Source organism: Pongo pygmaeus, chromosome 7 (assembly GCF_028885625.2).
Source record: "Pongo pygmaeus isolate AG05252 chromosome 7, NHGRI_mPonPyg2-v2.0_pri, whole genome shotgun sequence".
Taxonomy (NCBI): Eukaryota; Metazoa; Chordata; class Mammalia; order Primates; family Hominidae; genus Pongo; species Pongo pygmaeus.
Genome location: NC_072380.2, coordinates 69305397 through 69329126, shown reverse-complemented (window position 1 = coordinate 69329126; position 23730 = coordinate 69305397). Strand labels below are relative to the sequence as shown.

General features: G+C 41.4%; 1 pseudogene; it reads right to left on the bottom strand.

Annotated features, from left to right (window-relative positions):
• Positions 1-215: 215 nt before the first annotated feature.
• On the bottom strand, positions 216-552 carry LOC129042834 (large ribosomal subunit protein eL30-like; annotated as a pseudogene).
• Between the last annotated feature and the right edge of the window lie 23178 nt (positions 553-23730).

The following is a 23730-nucleotide window of genomic DNA, read 5'->3' as shown; positions in this document are numbered from 1 at the left end:
GTAGTATCTTACAAACTTTAAAAAACTTTGATCTAGACCACTGTGCTCTATTGCCTCTATAAAGCTGTCCAAAAATATCTAGGATTGACTGAGATTCTTAAATCTGCTCCTTGATGTTTTTCATTAGTAGCAGAAAATTTCAGACAATGCCTCTTTTTAAAAATGTTTTTAGAACAAGTTCTGGCAAGTTTTATTAAAGAAAAATTTTGCCTGGTTTATTTCTCACCAGCCTATTTTGGCACGCTTCTAATGATATCAGAATCATCTAGATCAATGACAGCCACTGTGTATAATCTGTAGTATTTTTCTCATGCCGTGCCCAATTCAATACTATTTTTACTATAGTGATGGACATTAGTTTTGGCCAACATTGCGTAGTTTTTTATTTTGGATTTCCTCAAAGCTGGCCAATTGTTAGTGGGGATGACTAATTTCACTTTGCCATGTCTGATCATCTTCAGAGTGTGCTTGTACCCCAGTACGTACTTTCCATTTTTCATAACCAGAGTTGATCAACTCCAGAGACTTTGTTATCTTCTCTGTGGCCGCCATCTTCCTGCCTTAGGTACAAGATGGCCCCTAACCAAGAGCAGCCACTAATACAGCTGGGAAGGGAGAAAGACACCAATAACTCTTGAGATATTATTATTTCCTATCCACTATTTTCCCTCCGGACTCTGACTAAATTTAAGTTAGACTTTCACACTTTAGCCTCTCTAACTTATTTACTGTATATCTTTTTGTCTTCCTATTCTGTATCCTGAATTTCTTCCGATTTAACTTTCAGGCCATCAATTCTCTCTTCTGTTGTGTTGAATTGGCTATTAAGCCCATCCACTCATCCACTGAGTTTTATATTTTGACTATTGTGTTTTTTAACTCTGGAAGTACTATTTAGTAATTTTTGAAATCTAACTATAGTTTTATCTTTTCAAAGATATCCTTAAACTTATCTTTACTTTTTAAAACATAGTACATTTATTAGTTTCTTATTACTGCTCTAACTAGTTATCACAAACTCAGTGGCTTAAAACAATATGTATTTATTATCCTGCAGTCCTTGAAGTCAGGATTTTGAAATCTGTTTCACTGGGCTAAAATCAAGGTATATGAAGGCTTGCTTTCCTCTGGAGGGTCTAGTGGGGGATTCCATTCCCTTTGCTTTTGCAGATTCCTGAGGCCACCTACATGCCTAGGCTTGTGCCCCTTCCTCCATTTTCAAAGTCAGCAGTGTTACATCTTATCTCCTCTCTGACCTTTGCTTACATTCTTACATTTCTTTCTCTCTGACACTGATGCACTTGCCTCCCTTTTAGAAGAACCCCTGTTATTACATTGGACCCACTCAGATATTCCAGAATAAGCCCCCCAGTCTCAAAATCATTAATTTCATCATTTCCACAAAGTCTCTTTTCCCATGTAAAGTAACATATTCACAGGTTCCAGAGATTAGAATATGGACGACTTTCAGGGGCCGTGATTCAACCCACCACAATAAGCATAGTTACGTTATAGTCCATGTCCAATAATTTCAAGATCTAAAAGTATTCCCAGGTTTGTGTCTGTTGTCTGTTTTTCAGATGGTTCTTACACATGCTGCTTGCTTCATTATATGCTGGGTTAAAAAAGGATGTCAAAAAATAACTTGCTTAACATTTTTAGTTGTTTTTATTAGGAGTGCTTGCCCTGAAAAATAGCTCACGATAACCAGAAATTAGAAGTTGAGTCTCCCAACAATCATGATAAATGTGTTGCACACTAAGATTAAGGCTATCACTGTCCTCATAGTGTTATATACATTATATCTAGAATGAAACCATGGAAGGGACTGCAGCCCTAAGTAGCAAGCTCCCAAACCCAGGACAATTCAAATAGGGATAATGAGAGCTGTTTCACTCATGTCCGTGTGAAGAGACCACCAAACAGGCTTTCTGTGAGCAATAAAGTTTTTAATCACCTTGGTGCAGGCGGGCTGAGTCCGAAAAGAGAGTCAGCGAAGGGGAGATAGGGGTGGGGCCGTTTTTATAAGATTTGGGTAGGTAAAGGAAAATTAGAGTCAAAGGGGGGTTGTTCTCTGGCGGGCAGGAGTGGGGGAGCTTTTTGAGCCAGGATGAGCCAGGAGAAGGAATTTCACAAGGTAATGTCATCAATTAAGGCAAGGACCGGCCCTTTTCACTTCTTTTGTGGTGGAATGTCATCAGTTAAGGCAGGAATAGGCCATTTTCATTTCTTTTGGGTTCTTCAGTTACTTCAGGCCATCTGGGCATATACGTGCAGGTCACAGGGGATACAATGGCTTCGCTTGGGCTCAGAGGCCTGACAAACTGAAAGGTGCATCATGTTTACTGTGGAAGAAACATTTTAAATTTGATGTTATAAATGATAATGAGTCTGTGTAAATACTCTTACAATTATTACTAAAAAGTCTTATGCCCATCACACATTCCTTAAGTCACTTATTGGTCAGCAGACATTTTATTGGACACCAATTATGTGTCCGTTACTCCGCAGTGACTACAAATACAAAGATAAATAGAAACAATCTCCGACCTTAAGGAGATCACCAATTACTTGGGAAAACACACACTGAATCTGTTACAACAGCATGTGGTTGTTACAGTGCAGCGATAAAAGCACACAGGAAGAGGTGCCTATCAGAATTCTGCCGTGCTGATGTGCTGATTTGGGTTGATTCTCACTCGATTTGGACAAAGGACAAGTTCAGGGCTCTGGGCTACTAAGAATCAATGGCAAGCTCTTGTTCTTGAACCACATCTGTGTGCCCATGGTTTGGCTCATGCCCTTCCCTGTTCCAACTGCATGGAAGCTGTCAGCCTCCATTCTACAGTGTCAAAGATGGCAGGAGGCGGCAGTCGAGTCCTTTACCTGTGCACCTGCTGTGACTGGCACCCAGGATGGACACTCTATCTTCTCTGCAGGTCTGTGCCACATGTTGGGCAGTCATCTACGGAGAACAACACCTCCTTCCAAGGGCTTTTGAGTCTTTGCTCCGCAATGTCAGCAGCCCATCTGATTGATATCCCCTTTCTCTTGCCTCCAATCATGTGGTGACATTTTGTTTTCATAGGTCAATCTTAAGCCATGCCAGATGAGGGATGGACCTCTTTGGTGAATAGGGTCACTCTTTTTTCCTAGCCTAGCCTTCCCATGGCAGATGGGTTTGTGAAAGGCAGGGATGAGATCAGCATTGAAAGAGATGCCACTCTAGGAATGCAGCAATCATGGCCTAAGGCAATCAAGAGAAGACATGGCTGCAGAATGTATGACACCATAAAATCTAAGATGGTAAGTTCAAGATGACCAGAAAACATTTTCCTGCACACTGAAGGTGAGACTTGCATTTGTAGTCATCACAAACAAAGCACAGTGACAACCTTTAGGGATCCATAAGAAGCCAATATTCACCAGGGCCATGATGGAGGATGCAGTGTCACGAGTAATGATGCACCCAGCATGAAATAAATGACATCAGAGAACTCCAGAGGCAAGTTGATCTATAGTTTCAACACTAACAGGTCCTAAAGAGCCGTGGCATTGCCAGCAATAACAGCGTTGCTACTTTTTCCTTAAGATGAGAAATATGAAACAAGCCAGCCAAGGCATGTTTTACAATAAAGAAATGATGCAATGGCTCCTGAACCAGAGCCAGAAGAGACAGTGTCTGTACACTACAAAGACTCTTCATGTGCCCTAACTGCAGGATTAAGACATAATCCTCTCTTTTCTACCAATGATTCTAAATCTTTGTTGATAAGTCATTCAAAGTTATATGGCCCATGAATCTTATAACACATCTTTACTCAAATTGCTTTTAAACAGGGCCCTCCAAAAACATGTTTAAGATCTAGAAGGGTCCAATTCAAATGAATTCAAACTCTTACCCTGGTCTGAGCCCTGTCTTTTTTGTTGCCCAGGATCCAGCTGTAATTAACTCTTGCTGACTGGTTTCATTAAGATTCAGGGACCGCTGATTCACATCCAACTGTGATCAAATTCACTGGACAGAAGTCTGTTCATGTGCTAATTAATGAGCACACAGCTCTTTTTTCAGTTGCTTCATCTTTGAGTGATTTTCCAAACATTCCTCTTGGGAGCTAATATATCTTTTAATTTTTTTTCCCTTATGCCAATTAATGAGGTCTTGGTTACAATCTGATTCAAACTGAATGTTCTTCTCCCTTTTGGGGGCTGGATGGAGCCAACAATTCTGAACTGTTTTCTAATGAGGTGATTGGAATATTTAGGGCTTATTCTCATTTTTAGTGGAGGTAGATACACTAAAATACTTCATATTCCAAAGTATAATCATAGGAATTGAGAACTGGGAGGAATGAATACACTTGATCTCTTGCAAAATATAAAACTTAGAATGGAGACTATCTATGATAACTCATAGCAAATGCTATTTAAATCCAGCATTTCATTCAAGTCATGTTAATAAGCAGCCATGTGATATAGGACATGTGATTTTTTTTTAAAGTACCTTGTTTGGATGGGTTTTAATTCCAGTTCCACCACTAACTATCTAAGTGACCTTAACACCTAAGAACACTGAATATTTATCAAGCCTCTGGTATAGGCCAGTCACTGAAGAAAGTGCTTATTTATGAACCATATCATATTTAATTCTCACATGCTAAAAGACAGAGGCTATTACAATATTTAGCAGCAGTAAATCTGTATGAGTCTTCAGCAGTCTCAATTCTTGCTCCTCAGAAAAAAGAAATTTGACTGAGGGGCATAAGGTAGAGCAAGAGACCAAGGCAAGTTTCAAAGCACGAGTGAAAGCTTATTAAAAAGTTTTCAAGCAGTAGTAAAAGGAAGTAAAGTACACCTGGAAGAGGGCCAAGTGGGCAACTTGAGAGTCAAGTGCTTGGTCTGACCTTTGACTTGGGGGTCTTATACATAGGCAAACTTCCAGAGAATTGCATCCTTCTCCCTGATTCTTCCCTGTGTCAGGCTGTCCACATGTGCAGTGGCCTGTTAGCCCTTGGGAGGGGGGCTGCATGCGCAGTATGTTTCCTGGAGTTGTACACGTGCTCACATGAGGCGCTCCTCCCTTATCAGTTGAGTGTTCCTAGAAGAAGGTTATATACTAATTAAACCCCACCACTTTGCCTCTTAGCGCACATGCTTGAGCCCACTTGCCCAACTCCTGAGATGTTATTTGGAAGCTGGTGATCATCACTTTCAGGTGTTTCTGTCTATTGGGAGACTGCCTTTCCCTGGTGCTGCCTGTAACCAATTATTATTTTAGAGAGAGGGCTTAACAACTGCCTATTGGCTGATGGTTGCCTGACATTCCTGGTTGGGTGAGGGGCAGGCTCTTCTGCACTGCCTATGTCTGCCTGACTACCTACCTACTGTAACATGATCCCCATTCTATAAATAAATAAATAAATAAATAAATAAATAAATAAATAAATAAATAGAAAAAAAAAGAGGCCTAGAGAAATAAAACATTATGAAGCTATAAATTAGAAAGGTCAAAAAAATTTTAACTTTAAATTAAAATATAACATGTATACAGATAAGAATGCATATCTTAAGTTCATGTAATAGTTTGGTGAATTGTTACAAAGTGAACACACTCATGTAACCACTCCTCATGTAACCCCAGGAGCTGTGCTCATGGCCCTCCCAAAGACTACCTGTTGCTCCTCCCCAAACGTAACCATTAGCCTGACTTCTAACACCACATCTTGGTTTTGCCTATTTTTGAGTTTTCATACAATTAGCGTTATACAAAATGTGGCCTTTTGTGTCTGGTTTCTACCACCTACAGAATTGATTCTTAAATGTGTTGGTTGTATACACCAAATTTCATTGTTTTTTTACCCATCACCATTTATTGAAAAGCCGTCCTGTCCCCACTGCTCCGCTGTGGTGCTTTCTCATAAATCAAGTGTGCATGTATATTTGGGTCTTCTGGATTTTCTGCATTGTTCTGATGATCTGTTTGTCTCTCCTGTGTCAATACGACATTGAAGTCTTTCCAAAGTCTTGATATCCAGTTAAGAAATTCTTTCAATTTTGTTCTTCTTCAAAATTGCTTGGCTATTCTAGCCCCTTTGCATTATCACAAAAATTTTAGAATCAGCTTCTTCACTTTTCAAAATACCTGGAATTTTTTATTGGATTTGCATTGCATTGGAATAGATCAATTTGAGAACTGACACCTTGAGATAAATGAACCTTTAATCCATAAACATCTCTTCATTTATTTAGCTCTTCTTTTATATTTTTAATAATGTTTTGTAGTTTTCAGCATAGAACTCTTAAACGTGTTTGTTAGATTTATTTCTAACAAAATCTATTTTGTTAAATTTATGAGATTTTTAAGTGTTATCCTTTGAATATAGCTTATAATTTTGATTTTTATAAATTGACTGTTTCAAACAACCTTGTTAAATTTATTTACTAAATCTAATAGTATATCTTTAGGTTCTCTGGAATTTTTTAAGCACAAAATCATGTAATATGCACGTAATTTTAGCTTTATTTCTTCCTTTACAATCCCTATATATTTTATTTCTTTTTCTTACCTTCTTGCATTGGCTATGACCTTAAGTAAAATATTGAGAAGTAAGGCACTATTCAAGCAAGTGTCTTTGTCTTATTCTGTTCTTACAGGGAAAAGTTACAAAAATTAACCTTTATATGTTTGCTGTGAATTTTTAAAAACTGATTTTTTTTTTTATTAAGGAAGTTTTCTTCTATTACCAATATGCTAAGAATTGTTTAGGAATATGTGTTGCATTTTATCACATGCAGTTTCTACATTTATTGAGATAATTGTACAATTTTCTTTTTTATTTTATTAGTGTGGTGAAGAATTATTCAATGATAAACCAGCTTTGCTTTCCTGGAATAAATTCAATTTGATTATGATGCATTCTTTTTTTTTCATATAATGCTTTTTTTGGTTAGCTAATATTTTGTTTAGGATTTTTGCATTTATCTTCTTGAATGAAATGGGCTTCTAAGTTTGCTTTCTTATAAGGTTCTTTTTTTTATTATTATACTTTAAGTTTTACGGTACATGTGCACAATGTGCAGGTTAGTTACATATGTATACACGTGCTATGCTGGTGTGCTGCATCCATTAACTCGCCATTTAGCATTAGGTATATCTCCTAATGCTATCCCTCCCCCCTCCCTCCACCCCACAACAGTTCCCAGAGTGTGATGTTCCCCTTCCTGTGTCCATGTGTTCTCATTGCTCAATTCCCATCTATGAGTGAGGACATGCGGTGTTTGGTTTTTTGTCCTTGAGATAGTTTACTGAGAATGATGATTTCCAATTTAATGCATGTCCCTACAAAGGACATGAACTCATCATTTTTTATGGCTGCATAGTATTCCATGGTGTATATGTGCCACATTTTGTTGGACATTTGGGTTGGTTCCAAGTCTTTGCTATTGTGAATAGTGCCGCAATAAACACACATGTGCATGTGTCTTTATAGCAGCATGATTTATAGTCCTTTGGGTATATACCCAGCAATGGGATGGCTGGGTCAAATGGTATTTCTAGTTCTAGATCCCTGAGGAATCGCCACACTGACTTCCACAATGGTTGAAGTAGTTTACAGTCCCACCAACGGTGTAAAAGTGTTCCTATTTCTCCACATCCTCTCCAGCACCTGTTGTTTCCTGACTTTTTAATGATTGCCATTCTAACTGGTGTGATATGATATCTCATTGTGGTTTTGATTTGCATTTCTCTGATGGCCAGTGATGATGAGCATTTTTTCATGTGTCTTTTGGCTGCATAAATGTCTTCTTTTGAGAAATGTCTGTTCATATCCTTTGCCAACTGTTTGATGGGGTTGTTTGTTTTTTTCTTGTAAATTTGTTTGAGTTCATTGAAGATTCTGGATATTAGCCCTTTGTCAGATGAGTAGGTTGCGAAAATTTTCTCCCATTTTGTAGGTTGCCTGTTCACTCTGATAGTAGTTTCTTTTCCTGTGCAGAAGCTCTTTAGTTTAATTAGATCCTATTCGTCAATTTTGGCTTTTGTTGCCATTGCTTTTGGTGTTTTAGACATGAAGTCCTTGCCCATGCCTATGTCCTGAATGGTAATGCCTAGGTTTTCTTCTAGGGTTTTTATGGTTTTAGGTCTAACATTTAAGTTTTTAATCCATCTTGAATTAATTTTTGTATAAGGTGTAAGGAAGGGATCCAGTTTCAGCTTTCTACGTATGGCTAACCAGTTTTCCCAGCACCATTTATTAAACAGTGAATCCTTTCCCCATTGCTTGTTTTTCTCAGGTTTGTCAAAGATCAGATAGTTGTAGATATGCGGCATTATTTCTGAGGGCTCTATTCTGTTCCATTGATCTATATCTCTGTTTTGGTACCAGTACCATGCTGTTTTGGTTACTGTAGCCTTGTAGTATAGTTTGAAGTAGGGTAGTGTGATGCCTCCAGCTTTGTTCTTTTGGCTTAGGATTGACTTGGCGATGCGGGCTCTTTTTTGGTTCCATATGAACTTTAAAGTAGTTTTTTCCAATTCTGTGAAGAAAGTCATTGGTAGCTTGATGGGGATGGCATTAAATCTGTAAATTACCTTGGGCAGTATGGCCATTTTCACAATATTGATTCTTCCTACCCATGAGCATGGAATGTTCTTCCATTTGTTTGTATCCTCTTTTATTTCACTGAGCAGTGGTTTATACCACCGATCCCACAGAAATACAAACTACCATCAGAGAATACTACAAACACCTCTATGCAAATAAACTAGAAAATCTAGAAGAAATGGATAAATTCCTCAACACATACACCCTCCCAAGACTAAACCAGGAAGAAGTTGAATCTCTGAATACACCAATAACAGGAGCTGAAATTGTGGCAATAATCAATAGTTTACCAACCAAAAAGAGTCCAGGACCAGATGGATTCACAGCCAAATTCTACCAGAGGTGCAAGGAGGAACTGGTACCATTTCTTCTGAAACTATTCCAGTCAATACAAAAAGAGGGAATCCTCCCTAACTCATTTTATGAGGCCAGCATCATCCTGATACAAAAGCCAGGCAGAGACACAACCAAAAAAGAGAATTTTAGACCAATATCCTTGATGAACATTGATGCAAAAATCCTCAATAAAATACTAGCAAACCAAATCCAGCAGCACATCAAAAAGCTTATCCACCATGATCAAGTGGACTTCATCCCTGGGATGCAAGGCTGGTTCAACATATGCAAATCAATAAAGGTAATCCAGCATATAAACAGAACCAAAGACAAAAACCACATGATTATCTCAATAGATGCAGAAAAGGCCTTTGACAAAATTCAACAACTCTTCATGCTAAAATCTCTCAATAAATTAGGAATTGATGGGACGTATCTCAAAATAATAACAGCTATCTATGACAAACCCACAGCCAATATCATACTGAATGGGCAAAAACTGGAAGCATTCCCTTTGAAAACTGACACAAGACAGGGATGCCCTTTCTCACCACTCCTATTCAACATAGTGTTGGAAGTTCTGGCCAGGGCAATTAGGCAGGAGAAGGAAGTAAAGGGTATTCAATTAGGAAAAGAGGAAATCAAATTGTCCCTGTTTGCAGATGACATGATTGTATATCTAGAAAACCCCATTGTCTCAGCCCAAAATCTCCTTAAGCTGATAAACAACTTCACCAAAGTCTCAGGATACAAAATCAATGTGCAAAAATCACAAGCATTCTTATACACCAATAACAGACAAACAGAGAGCCAAATCATGAGTGAACTCCCATTCACAATTTCTTCAAAGAGAATAAAATACTTAGGAATCCAACTTACAAGGAACGTGAAGGACCTCTTCAAGGAGAACTATAAATCTTATAAGGTTCTTATCAAATTTTGAAATCAGGTTTTTCTGGCAGCATAAAAGTCTTAAGGAGTGTTTTTTTTTCTGTTTTCTGCAAGACTTATGTAAAATTGATGCCATTTCTTTTCTAAATGTTTGGTAGTATTCACCTGAGAAGTCATCTGGGTCTGGGGTAATCTTTATGGGAAGATTTTTAAATGATGCATTAATTATTTAGATTTTCTATTTATTATTGTGTCTGTTTTGGTAACTCTTGCTTTTCTAGTAATTTATACATTTTACCAAAATGTACTGGCATAAAGTTGTTAACGATGCCCTCTTATCTTTAAAAAAATGCCTTTAAAATCTTTCTAGCAAGCCTCAATTTCACTCTGGATACAGAGTTGCAGTGGACAGCCAGCAGGCATCTTCTGTCATCAGCCCTCCATTGGGAAGACAGCTTCAGCAACAGTTCTGGGAGAGGCTTGGGATAGAAAAAGAAAGGACGTTGCTGTAGATTAAGCAAATGTTCCAAGATACTCCATTAATTAAGAAAACCTTGGAGAATATTATACAGTCCCCATGGTCCTAGATTGTAAAAACATTGTGTTGAGCTGAAGCAAGTGTCAAAAAGAAATGTGGAATGTCACTACCAAGACTTTTAGATGGCAAGCATACTTAATGGAAACACCTCTTTCTTAACTCAGAACACTTTCTGTAGCATGCAGATTTCTGTTTTAATTGAATTAAGCTGTGTAGTGTTCTGAGAGCACTTTTGGGACATTGCAGAGACACTCTCTGTAGATTACATGATTTGAAAATATAATTAAACAAAATTTAATGAAGTGGTGCAACTCTCAGAAATCAGACATGACTATGCTGTCCAGGTGCAGTAACCCATGCTTATAATCCTAGCACTTTAGCAAACTGAGGTGGGAGGATTGCTTGAGCTTAGGAGTTGAAGACCAGCCTGGGCAACATAGTAAGACCATGTCTCTACCAAAAATAATTTAAAAAAAAAATGCTGGGCATGGTGGTGGGCACCTGTAGTCTTAGCTACTTGGGAGGCTGTGGGAGGATTGCTTGAGCCCAGGAGGTCAAGGCCACAGTTAGCTGTGACCGTGCCACTGCACTCCAGGTTGGGTGGCAGAGCAAGACTCTGTTTCAAATAAAAAAAATTTTTTTAAACCACAACTATGCAAAATAAATGACATTATTTTTGTATATTACTACCTCTAACTCTCCTGGGCCATTAACAACTAATCTCGGTCATATTGGAGTTCCCTTCCCCTCTTTCCTCTGGGATTCCAGTAAGTTCCAGGGACAGGGTAATGATGGCAAGACTTACATGGTTCTGAGGCTTTGGGAAAGGGGACCTCTCATCTTTACACACTAGTTTCAACTTGTGTTATTAACAGAAACTTCCACTGTCCCAGCTGGCCTGTGACCAAGCGTCCACACAATTTGTCCACAAGGACTTCTCCTGATCTGTGTCCTCTCTTGGACCCATGAACATGATTCAACATCTCTTGTGTAATGGGAGGTGAACAAATGTCCAGTCCAACTGGTCACGTCATACCATTTCTTCTCCTAGAAGCCATGACTTCTGAATGTTGGAGGCTGCAAGCTTATTTAGGATTTGTGGCCTCCCTGAGGCTCACAGCCTGGGGAATGGGCTGCTTGTCCTGTTGTCTCCAGAACCTGTCCACCTGAACACCACACTTAACTCTTGATTCTCTCTCCAACCGCTTGCCCGGGAGGAGGCAAGAAAGCCTTGCGCTTAGCCATATCGTCTCCTCCCACGTTTTCTGCCAAATACGTGGTGCATGCCCTGAGTCTTTCCTGTTCCTCTAAGAACCTGGACTTATTTTGTTTTGATTTGCATTTTTAAGTGTCATTTATACATAAGAAAATGCACAGATCTTAAGCATTCGGTTTGAACAAGATACAGACCATTTTCTTTAACCCAGAAGGTTCCCAATAAAGGGGCCTAGACTTTTGAAAACTAAAAAAGCCAAAAATACCTTCCTCTGTTTTTCCTCTATCCTGTTCTGCTACTCCTCTTTGCTGTGATAATGAGCACACCCTGGCCTACTTGCAGCTACCTAACTGGGCCAAGTTATATAAAGAAACACCAAGGGCAGAGGTACCCATGAGATCACATTTTAAACAGTATCCTCAATATTAATCACCCAATAACAAAGAATGTTTCTCATGACATTCATGCAGTACATTACAGTCTACTAGGTGCTTTTCCACTGTTCATCTCATTTACGCTTGCAGTGAGCCATTGTATTCATGTACAAATTATCATGCCTGTTTTGCAGGTGAGAAAATGGAGATCCAGAAAGAAGATGTGATTTTCTAATGCTTCACAGGTGCTAGATGTCAGGGATGAGACAGGATCCTGGTTCAAGCTCCTCCCTTTCCCTTTTCGGAGAATCTAATTGTCACTAGCAAACAGAAGAGAGAACAGAAAAGACAGTCACTGATGCAGAAAAACTGAAGGGCTCCCAAGCCGCCTTCCCTTCCCTAGCCCCCCATTAAGTTTCCTAGGACAGGGCTACCTCCTTGTACTCTCCACTGGTTCTTCCTGTGTGGTAAAGCTTCAGTGACCTCAATGAATTGCCCCTGTAGAGGGTGCCATGAAGACAAGGCCCAACAAATTTACTTCCAGGAGAGAAGGAGTACTGGAAATGAAGCAGAATGAGATGGTGGTCCACAGCATGGTGCGGGCTGAACTCCCCAGGCCAAAGCTAGAGTACGCACTTGCAGGCTCTGTGATTCTGGGTAATTTACCAAACCTCTTTATGCCTCTGTTTTCTCATATATAAAGAGAAGATAATAATCAAATCTCCCTCAAAAGGGTTATTGTGAGACTTACATGATATCATCCAGGTAAAATATTTCTCTGTCTGATGCAGAGTAAGCATCAATAAATGCTAACAAATATTGCCACCAGGTGTGATAGCTCACGCCCCTAATATCAGCACTTTGGGAAATCAAGGTGGGAGGACCTCTTGAGCCCAGGAGTTCAAGAGCAGCCAAACTGGGTGATATAGCGAAACCCCATCTCTACCAAAAATACAAAAATTAGCCAGATTTGATAGTATGCACCTGTAGTCCTAGCTACTTTGGGAGGCTGAGGTGGGAGAATCACCCTAGCATAGGAGGCCAAGGCTGCTGTGAACTGCACTCCATGCCACTGCATTTCAGCTTGGATGACAGAGCAAGATCCTGCCTCTCTCCCTTTTTATATATATATATATATGTGTGTGTATATATATATACACACATATGTATATATATGTATATATGTATATGTGTATATACGTATATATGTATATATGTATATATGTATATATATGTGTATATGTGTATATGTGTATATGTGTATATATGTATATATGTGTATATGTGTATATGTGTATATATGTATATGTATATATGTATATATGTATATATGTATATGTATATATGTATATATGTATATATGTATATATGTATATATGTATATATGTATATATGTATATATGTATATATGTATATATATGTGTATATATGTATATATGTATATATATGTGTATATATGTATATATGTATATATGTATATATGTATATATGTGTATATATGTGTATATATGTATATATGTATATATGTGTATATATGTGTATATATGTATATATGTGTATATGTGTATATATGTATATATGTATATATGTATATGTGTATATATGTATATATGTATATATATCCTTTCAATTATATATATAATATATAATATACTAGATTATATAACATAATATGCTTTATAATGTATGATATAATATAATATATCATTATACATTATATTATATTATACTAGATTATATATTATAATGTTATAACATTATAATATATATTATTGTTTATATATAACATATATAATATATAATGTTATAACATTATAATATATAATCTAGTATAAGATTATAATATAATGTAATATAATGTATAATATATGATACATTATATTATATATTATACCCATATAATATATATTATATAATATATCATATATTATACACATATAGTATATATTATATAATATATTATATATACTATATACAATATATACTGTATAACAATATTATAATATATAATTATAATATTATATATATAACTGAAAGGATGCTGTAAAAACATGCAGACACTAATCTTTCACTGGCATGTCACTAATGCTACAGAAAGACATTACTGTTGTTGAAGTTAAATAAACTACCAACACAAATCTGTAAGTTAAAAACGTTTTATTTGGGAAGCAAGAATTGCAGTTCAGGGCATACACACAGACCACATGGTCTTCCGTATGTCCAAAGGGCAGAGAAGTTTGGAGGTTTCATAAAAAAGGTAAATGTTACAAATTGTTTTGACAGAAAGTTCATTGGCACTAGTAAAGTTTTGGGGGCACCAGCAAACACTGATTGGTAAGTGATGGTGTCAGATTTCAGCAGATTATTTCAGTGGTTGTTAGAGAAAACTGGTTTGAGGTTAACAGCAGGCAGTTTCAGCAGCCAGGAGCACAGAGAATTGTATCCTTTAAGCAATGCTATGTGCCCTGAGTGTTTCCCCCCGGGCCTCTTGACTTTGTTTTAGTTGAATATGACAAGAAAGACCCAATTTGTATAATCAACCCTGACACTGTTTTGTAAATCCCCTTTGATGCACTGTTCTTTTGGGAAAGCTTCTGGGAGTAACCGGCCAGGGCAATCGGAAACAAAGGTGGAATTCAGTGGTTATGGGTGGAGGCCATCACTCTATTTTCCAGGGAGATCAGACCAAGAATGAGCACTCATGGAGGAGAGCAATGCTGCCCCCAGGAAGCAGAACAGCACTGAGCAGAGAGAACTGTGAGAAAAGCAGGCAGGTCTTAGCTAGTACCACTGGCCAGGCAGGGAGACATGGGGTGATGCATGGCTGAGTGAGCCACTCACCAGGCAAGAGCATTCATCAGGGCAGCTCACCCCAGATGGAGATGGGGACTGTGACCAAGGAGGGCATGAAGGTCAGAGTCATGTGTGGGGCTGAGGGGCCAGGTGGCTGCCTTTTGAGGTCCAAGGACAGGAAACTCTGGAACAGGGCAGAAAGGGGAGCCCAGGGTAAGGGGAGAGGGCCGAGCAGTTCTGATCTCTGACTTCAAGCTGTGCAGAAATGGAGAAGATCCTCTGTCATGTGGGTGTCCGAGGCACCTGGGCCTGAGGGAGCCAAGCTGAAGGGTGTCAGGTTTCACGTCTGCATAGCAACTGGGTGTTTAAAAGCAAAGATGTAGGTCAGATGCAGTGGCTCATGCCTGTACTCTCAGCACTTTGGGAGGCCGAGGTGAGCGGATCATCTGAGATCAGGAGTTCAAGACCAGCCTGTTCAACATGGTGAAAGCCCATCTCTACTAAAAATACAAAAATTAGCTGGGCGTGGTGACGCACACCTGTAATCCCAGCTACTCAGGAGATTGAGTCAGGAGAATCGCTTGAACCTGGGAAGAAAAGCCTGCAGTGAGCTAAGATCGCACCACTACACTCCAGCCTCCGCCACAGAGTGAGACTCCATCTCAGAAAAAAAAGTGAACTGCCCATTAGACCCTTTGCGAGATTGAGGAGAATTGGTTTGCCATTTTAGGAATTGTTTGGTCTTGGCTTTTTTTTTTTTTTTTCACTAAGGTATTGAAATCTGAAAGAGTCTTTCGGCTTATTATTGAAAAACATCAGGTCCTAAAAATTAGAAGCTGAGACTGAGATTTCAGCACATTTGAACTCATTGGAACGAGGTGGAAAAAATCATGAGAGGCAGATAGGCTAATATGGAAAACAGGGAAAGGGAAGACAAGCTGTATCAGAGAAACACAGTGTCTGTCCTCTCCTTGATGTAACCTGGACCACATGTAAATCTTTGTCCACTGAGGCTGAGAGGCCTGTTCTGGGTCTAACCACTCTACCTTAGGGCCTGACTTGGCCCTGCCCTTTGGAACATTCCACAAACACTTGTAGAAGGAGTGAACAAATGACACGTCACTTAAGCTTCAATTCAGAAGTGTCACAAGAACTCTTCCAGGCAGCTAGTCATTTAGCACTGCACAGATAGCAATGTTTTAAATACTTTACCTTTAGTGATGTAATTTCATATTTCTTTCTTTCTTTTACTTTAGCATACTGTTTTATGGTGTCTTAAACTATCACAGAATTTCATGGATATACAGCACAAAGAATTGAGAAGCAGTTCTGCTAAGGAGCAGGAAGATATCAATCAGAACTGACATCCATGTGACACTTTACAGTTTACAAAGTGCATTTGTTGCAATTCCAGAGTTTTCAGTTTTGGAGAAGACTGATGTGAGGGGCATAGAAAAGAAGATCATTATCTTAGAGACACAAAAATGACCATGAGAAATTCATTTAAAATAAAACCACACGAATTTCATTACATCAACAAGCCCTGGTCATTTCCAGCACCCAGGTGAGTGGATGTTGTAAATTCTCCATCAATAATTACAGAAGGAAACAAATAAAAGGGAAGGGGCAGGGGGAGAAGAAGCCCAAACCTACATTTATCTCCAAGGTCTCTTTACAAAGGGTGAGCTGGGTGAGCTGGGAGTGAAAGCTCTTCTGAGTGTGGAAGATTTGGACCAGAGCAGCAGCCAGATGTCATTACTCAAGGCCAGGAGGCTCTGCTGGATGATTCGGTCTCCCCTTGGTGTGTGGCTCTTGGAGGTGAAGGGAAGCAAGCTTCCTGTGGGGTGAGGAGTGAGGCTATCACCTTGTCACCTAAGCCTTCCCTTGATGTGCTTGGAAAGCAAGTTTCTCTCTCTTCACTGGGTGGGGAGAATTAATTAGTGTTTGCAAAGACCTTTAAGATCTTTGTCAAAAGGGGTTTGGCTGGCTCTAACTATCCAGGTTCTAGCTGCCACTGCTTCTATCTCAGCATGGCATCTCTGCCCTGGAAGATGTCAAACACGATTGCTGTTGTCAGGGGGTGTAACCAGCTCCTGTGGTTCTCTATCTGCATCTCCAATTACTGCTGAGATTCCAAAGCCCTATAGAGAGATGGCATCTTGTTTGGGGAGGTGGCGACACTAGACCTGTACTGCCATCCAGTTCCACTCCATGAGAAGGCAGCTGCCTGAGAGGTATACTTTGACAAGCTTCTCAAATGCCTCACACATTCAAAAGCAACTCCCCCATTACTTCTCATGGGGGCCAGAAATTTCTCCACTAAATATTCACTCCTTTATGGGTCTTGGATGCTTTTTTGAACAATATAGAGTGTGGTCATGAAAGGAGACCTTGCCCAGGAGCCAGGAAGCCTAGTCCTGAGTTTCCTCCCTTGTTTTGGTACTGGCTCTGCCTTCACTGGCCTGGTGACCTGGATAAACACGTTCTCTTTCTTTCTCAGTTTTTTTTTTTCCTATCTAAAATGGCAATGCTGATGCCTGTCTCAAAGCACTGGTGTGAAGATTAGATGAGATAATGGATGTGAAAGCCAAGTGTTGGCAGAAATGTAAGCAGCATCATAGTTACTGAAATGCCCAGGCTAGATAATGCCCAGGAGGGATTAGCTGATGGCTCACCAGAACCACATGGGCACCTGGGGTGGTCACAACAGAAGACAGAGGGACTACAGCGAGGAGAAAGACTTCAGGAAAAGAAAAGAAAGAGAACTCACCACTGGCACAATCACAGAAGTTTTGTGGGTGGGGAGGGGCTCTAGAACTTTCCCCTTTTCCCCAGACAACTGTGTGCACTTACAGGGGAACCGAAGTTGCCCAGCCCAGCTCAGGCTTGACCCCTCGCCTTCCTGCTGCCCTGCATTTGCGGGATGAGGAGTGATGGCTGATGAACACCTACTTGGTGAAAGAGCCAATAAGAAAAATAAACAAATGCACCTGAGTCGATGCAGACACATCACTCAGGTAATTTAGACAAAAAAGCCCAGTTTGGGCAGCAGTAACTGATGTATGTCAGACGGGAGTAATTGCTTTCTTTGTAAGAATTCCCGGATAATTTCTTCCCCTTTGTTTAGCTGAAAGAACCTGGCCTTGCATCTGGGAGCCTGCTTGCTAAACATGACTGGATCCTTAGAAATGAAAGACACAGCATGAGCTACTTTCTATAAACACATTGGCACATGGATTAATTACTACAAGGGGAATATAGGCCCCTATCTTTTATGTGAGAGGTGCATGGTGCCATGGGGCAGCAACGAGTGAAGGGAGGACAAATCCTCTTAAGATCACAGTAGCTACTTCTCACCAGGACCCTGCCGCAATCTAGGCTTTGTTCTGGATATTTTGCATTAAAAATCTTAATCTTCACAACAAGCCTATGAGGCAGAATCTAGGAATGAAAAGATCTTGAGTTTAGAAGCCAAACATTGGTGGATTTGATTCTGTATTCTACCATTTACTGGGTGAACTGGGCAAGCTACTTGCTTGTTGGAGCTTCAGTTTTCTCATCTGTTAAATGGAAATAATGCTGGCCTCAGTGTGTTGTGAGAATTAACTGTACTAATGACCATGAAGCAGCTGAAACCCTGCAGGCAGGGGGTAAATGATAGCTCCTGTGTGACCCTTTACAGAGAAGCATGCAAGAAGGATAGGATGCTTGGCCAATGTCACATTGCTGGTAAACAGCAGAGCTAGGCCGGCCTCCCTCCCAAGGACAGATGTTTTGCTTAGAGGCCACTGAACCCATACCTTTCATGACCACCTTTGCAGTGGCTGGATATAAGTCTCTCCCCACTGAGGGTAAGACCATGCATTAGGTCTCTGTATCCTTAGCATCCTCTCACAAGATACCTTCAGTATTCCTTAAGTGAATAGCAGAATTCAGGAGCACCTAGAATAGATGGACTAAGCTAAATGCAGATAATGGCATAACAGGTATTCACTGTGTGTGTAATAAATTCAGCATCTTCCACATTGGTGGGACATGAGGTCCCTTCACTCCATATCAAAAACAGTCTGAGCACCCCTAAGGCTAGCTTGCCAGGATGCAAGGACTCAGGATAGGAAGAGGGATGGACCCGAGCAGAATTGGGTCAGAGCTCAAAACTGAACCCACATAGAATTAGCACAAATGGGGATTCCATAAAGAAGCTTGTGACGAGCACACATGAGGAAGATCAAATGGCACAATGGATGGGAACATTCCTTAAAAATGCGAAAGCCCATGGCAATGGAAGGGATCACTGCTTAGATCAAGAGCAGAAGCCTGAAACAGTGGTGAGCAGGAGGCTTGTGAGTGCTTCCCTGGGTTGTAGGGAGATGGCAGGGAAACAAAAACCAGGGCAGAATCCCGGTCAGTGACTCACACGGAGAAGTCTGCGTTTGAGAAGCAAAATCTGAAAAGTCCCCTCCCCACTCCTCTCCTGTTTTCTGTCACATCCTCTGGTCTGAGGCTACAGTGAGGCAGCTCCCTTGGCCCCCAGTGGAATGCAGAGGCCCTTGGCAAAAACCCTCCAGTTAAGCAAAGACGGGCGGCATGGTGGGACTTGGTCATCCTGGCCTAGTCTTTGCCTCCCTGTAGCTGCCAACTTTCTTCAGAGAAACAAAACCCTCTCCAGGCAGGCTTTGATAAGTGGTATTGTCCCTGCACCCCTGCCCAAGTCCCTGGGCACCCCACCAGGCAGGCCACCACATCCTCTGCCTGGCCTGGCACATGGCACATAGGGTGTCTTGGCACATGGAGTGTCTTGGCACATGGAGTAGTGCCAAGTACCTGTAGTCATAGACTGGAACTCACTGGAATCCCGCCCCACCCCATGCTCCTGGCTGACAGCTTCCAACATGCAGGCGCTGAATCTGAAGACAGTGTTCTGACTGGAGCAGGCCTCATAATGAGCTGGTGATTTGATTTCTTCCTGACAGAAGGCGAAGTCTATCCCTCCCAGAAGAAACATCAGCTGACCCATGACAGGTCTCAGCCCCCAGAGGCCTGGCTTCAAGCCTGCTGGATGAACTCACACTCCTCCAAGTAGCTGCCACTGTGAGGCCTTCAGAGAGTGGCTAACTAGGGTCTCACCTGGCCAGCTCCAACCTGCAATCATGAACTCGTTGCCCAGCTTCCTATCCACGGTACCTTTGGGACCCTGCTGCATGTCTCACAGATGGTGTTTGACTTCCTTCATCTGTGTAAACAAGAATTCTGCTTTATTCAAACAGAAATAATTGATTGAAGGATCTACTATGTACAACACACTGCCCTTGCACCTGATACAAGAGTTAGAAAATAAATGTGATATCCTCTGATGTAAAGAGGTGAAGAACCCCGTTGGGAGGTAGCAGAAAACATCAAACAGTAAGTGGCTGTCAAAACAGAGATTGGGACATGTGTGCTGGTCAAGGAGGGCTTCTCGGGCAAAGTCATTCATGAATTGGGCCTTGAGGCACAGATGAGCAGGAAATGGCACAGGACACAGTTAGATGCCATTTTCCCACCACTCCAGTGACACAAATGGAAAAGGCTGACCATGCCGAGTGCTGGGGAAGAGGTGGTGCATAGCTTGTCTACCTGTTGGCTGTGGGAGTATAAAGGAATCAACTGCTCAGGAAAATAGCTAAACAACCTTCAGAGGAACAGTCTCATACACAATGACCCAGCAATTCCACTCGTAGATGTATACCTTAGAAAAACTTTTTCACAAAAATGTTTACAGTAGTACTGTTCAAATGCCTACTGATGGAAGAATGGATAAGCAAACTGAGGGGTGCTCCTACAATGGAGTGCCATTCAGTAGTCAAAAGAGAGGAACTGCAGTGATCCCTAACAGTATGGACAATGCATATCAACTTATTATTAAGTAAGAAAAGTAAGTCCTAAAACATTGCAAACAGCATGACACCTTCTTAAAGCAGGTAAAGAGAGTTAAAATGTAATATACACATCTTAGGACTCCAAGGAATAGGTAAGATGAGAGGACAGAAAAGGAAAATAGGAGAGGTGCAGTGGCCTACGCCTGTAATCCCAGCACTTTGGGAGGCCAAGGCAGGCAGATTACATGAGCCCAGGAGTTCAAGACTGGCCTGGGCAAAATGGTGAAACCCTGTTTCTATAAAAAAATACAAAAATTAGCCAGGCATGGTGTCATGCACCTGTAGTCCTAGCTACTCAAGAGGCTGAACCAAGAGGATTGACAGCCCAGGAAGTTGAGGCTGCAGTAAGCTGTGTTCACATCACTGCACTACAGCCAGGGCAACAGTGCAAGGCCCTGTCCCAAAAGAAAAGAAAAAGGAAAACACAGAAAGAAAGTACATGGGATTCAGGGTGTTGACTACCTTGGAGAAGACAGGGATCAGGTGGGATGGAGTGGAACACACAGCCAATGTCAGCCATTGCTAAGGCCCTAGCTTTCAGGCTAAATGGTAGCTTCAGAGGTGTTCATCTTGTTACTTTAAAATGTGATCTGGCTGGGAGTGGTGAGTCACACCTGTAGTCCCAGCACTTTGGGAGGCTGAGGCAGGATGATCTCTTGAGGTCAGGAGTTTGAGACCAGCCTGGCCAATGTGGTGAAGCTCCGCCTCTACTAACAATACAAAAATTAGCTAGGCATGGTTGCAGGTACCTGTAATCCCAGCTACTTGGGAGGCTGAGGCAGGAGAATCACTTGAACTCAGGAGGCGGAGGTTGCAGTAAGCTGAGATTGTGCCACTGCACTCCAGATTGGTTGGCAGAGTGAGACTCCATCTCAAAAAAAAAAAAAAATGTGACATATAACGCAGCTAGGGAAGTAAGGCCATGCCTATAACAGCAAATAGCATTGTAAGCCACAGGGTTATCATTTCACCACCTCTTGTGTACCTGTAGTCCATTAGACTTCTTCTAGTGGGAGGGCATTCATTGAAGGGGAAATGGCATGAGCAAAGGAATGAGTCTGGTTGTATGGGGGACCACAGAGGAGCCAGACAGGTGCAGAAAGTAACCTGATGGTGACCTGTATGCAAAAGGAGTCTCTATGCTTTCTAGTCACTCTGCTCAGCAGTTCAGGTGTGGGTGCTTGGAACCTCTCAAGTGCCAAGGGCCCAGCCCTGTGGTCTCGATAATCTTGCCCTTGGCTTCCAGGAGCAGAGAGCTCTGCAGCTGTCCCTCCTGCAAAGAACACAGACTGGGTGTGAGCTGGAGACCTGGGGTCAGTGGCTGCAGGACAACCCTCTCAGATAGGGTGGGAAGCAGGGGATTTGCCTTATTGTGCAGTAGTTCACCCATCCCTAAGTCATGTCTCTGATTTGACATACCTTTCACTACAACAACTTAAATGTTCTAGGACTAGGGCACATCCTATCAGGCCTGAGATCCCACTAGATTCTAGAATATGTGCTGCTTGTGAAGAAGGTGGAGCCTTGGATTCACAATTACTGGGCAATGTTCTCTCCCCCTGGTCTCCAGGCATCCACCCTGATGACCTCTGGGGTCCCCTCTGTACCTAAATAAGAGGTGACTTGTTATCTGGCTCAGACCAGGTTCCTGGAGCCCTGAGTTCTGGCTGTAATTCCCATGAGTGCCCAGTTCCAGAGGGGCCACCCCACAGGCCTCCGGAAGTTCTGCAGCCTGAGCCACCTTCCTCAGACCTCTCTGCCTCAGAGTGTGCAAAAGCCTCGAGGCCTTTCCACCCTCCAAGAGCCAGGAAACAGCAGGGAGCAAGAGAAGTCTGTAGCTCCACTGTGGCAAAGAATGGCTTATTTAGGCCAATGGCAGGCCCAAGAGATCACAAACTTACATTTTCTTTGCCCAAAACATTGAATTTAAGGCTGATTTTAAAGGATGTTCAGGGAGAATCATGCTAGAAATTCCAAATATGATTAAAGAATCGTACAACAGAGGTGAACAAAGACCTATCCCTGTGTAATTCCCGAGAAGGTAGCAAAATAGCATCCCCTTTGCCCAGCTCAATGACAGGCCAGGGGACCAGATGTGGTTGTGCACAGGATGAGGCAGCAAGGGTGGAATCTTCCAGAACACCAGGGGAGACAGGAGAAGAGGGAAGCCTTCACAGAGTACCCAAGAAGGGTGCAGGGAGCTAAACTCTTCTGCCAGAACCCAGCCATATTATAGGCAAGGGAAAGGATGCCACTTCAGGGGCCTGCAGGGACCTGTGACCGAGGCTGCAGGAGTAGAGAATCCCTCAACACAGCATGGACAACCCCCCCAACACACATTCATCCCCCTCTCCCTAAACACACCCCCAACCCCACAGGGCCTGGTCCTTGGCAAGTTTCTTGGGATTGAGCCATAACACAGGGAAAGGAGGGCTAGAGGACCCAGGGAGGCTGGGAAGAAGGCTAGACTTGTTTGAGGTAGACCTCCTGCTACCTGATAGAATGAGAACCAAAGTAGGCACTTAGACCAGTTAAATAAGAAAAATGAAAGAAATTAGCACAATGGCAAAGTGTGCACTGGCTCTGGGGCCAGATGGCCTGAGTTTGTACCATGACTCCTTCACTTAGCTTTAGTAGTGACAGGTCCATACGGGTCTGCAGCAACCTCAATTCTTGCCTCCTCAAAAAAAAAAAAAAAAAAAAAAGAAAAAATTCAACCAAGCAGCATAAGGCAGAGAGAGAGAGACAGAAAGAGAGAGAAAGAGAGGGAGACTGAGGCAAGTTTTAGAGCAGGAGTGAAAGTTTATTTAAAAATATTAGGGCAGGAATGAAAGGAAGTAAAATATACTTTGAAGAGGGTGAAGCAGGCAACTTCAGAGAGTCAAGAGAGTGGTTTAACCTTTGACGTTGGGGGCACCTTTCTGAAGGGTTGTATCTCTTCTCCTCTGATTCTTCCCTCAGAGTGGGCTGTTCACATATGCAGTGGTCTCTCAGCATTTGATAGGGGCCACATGCACAGTGTGTTTACTGTAGTTGTATACAGGCTCACTTGAGGCAT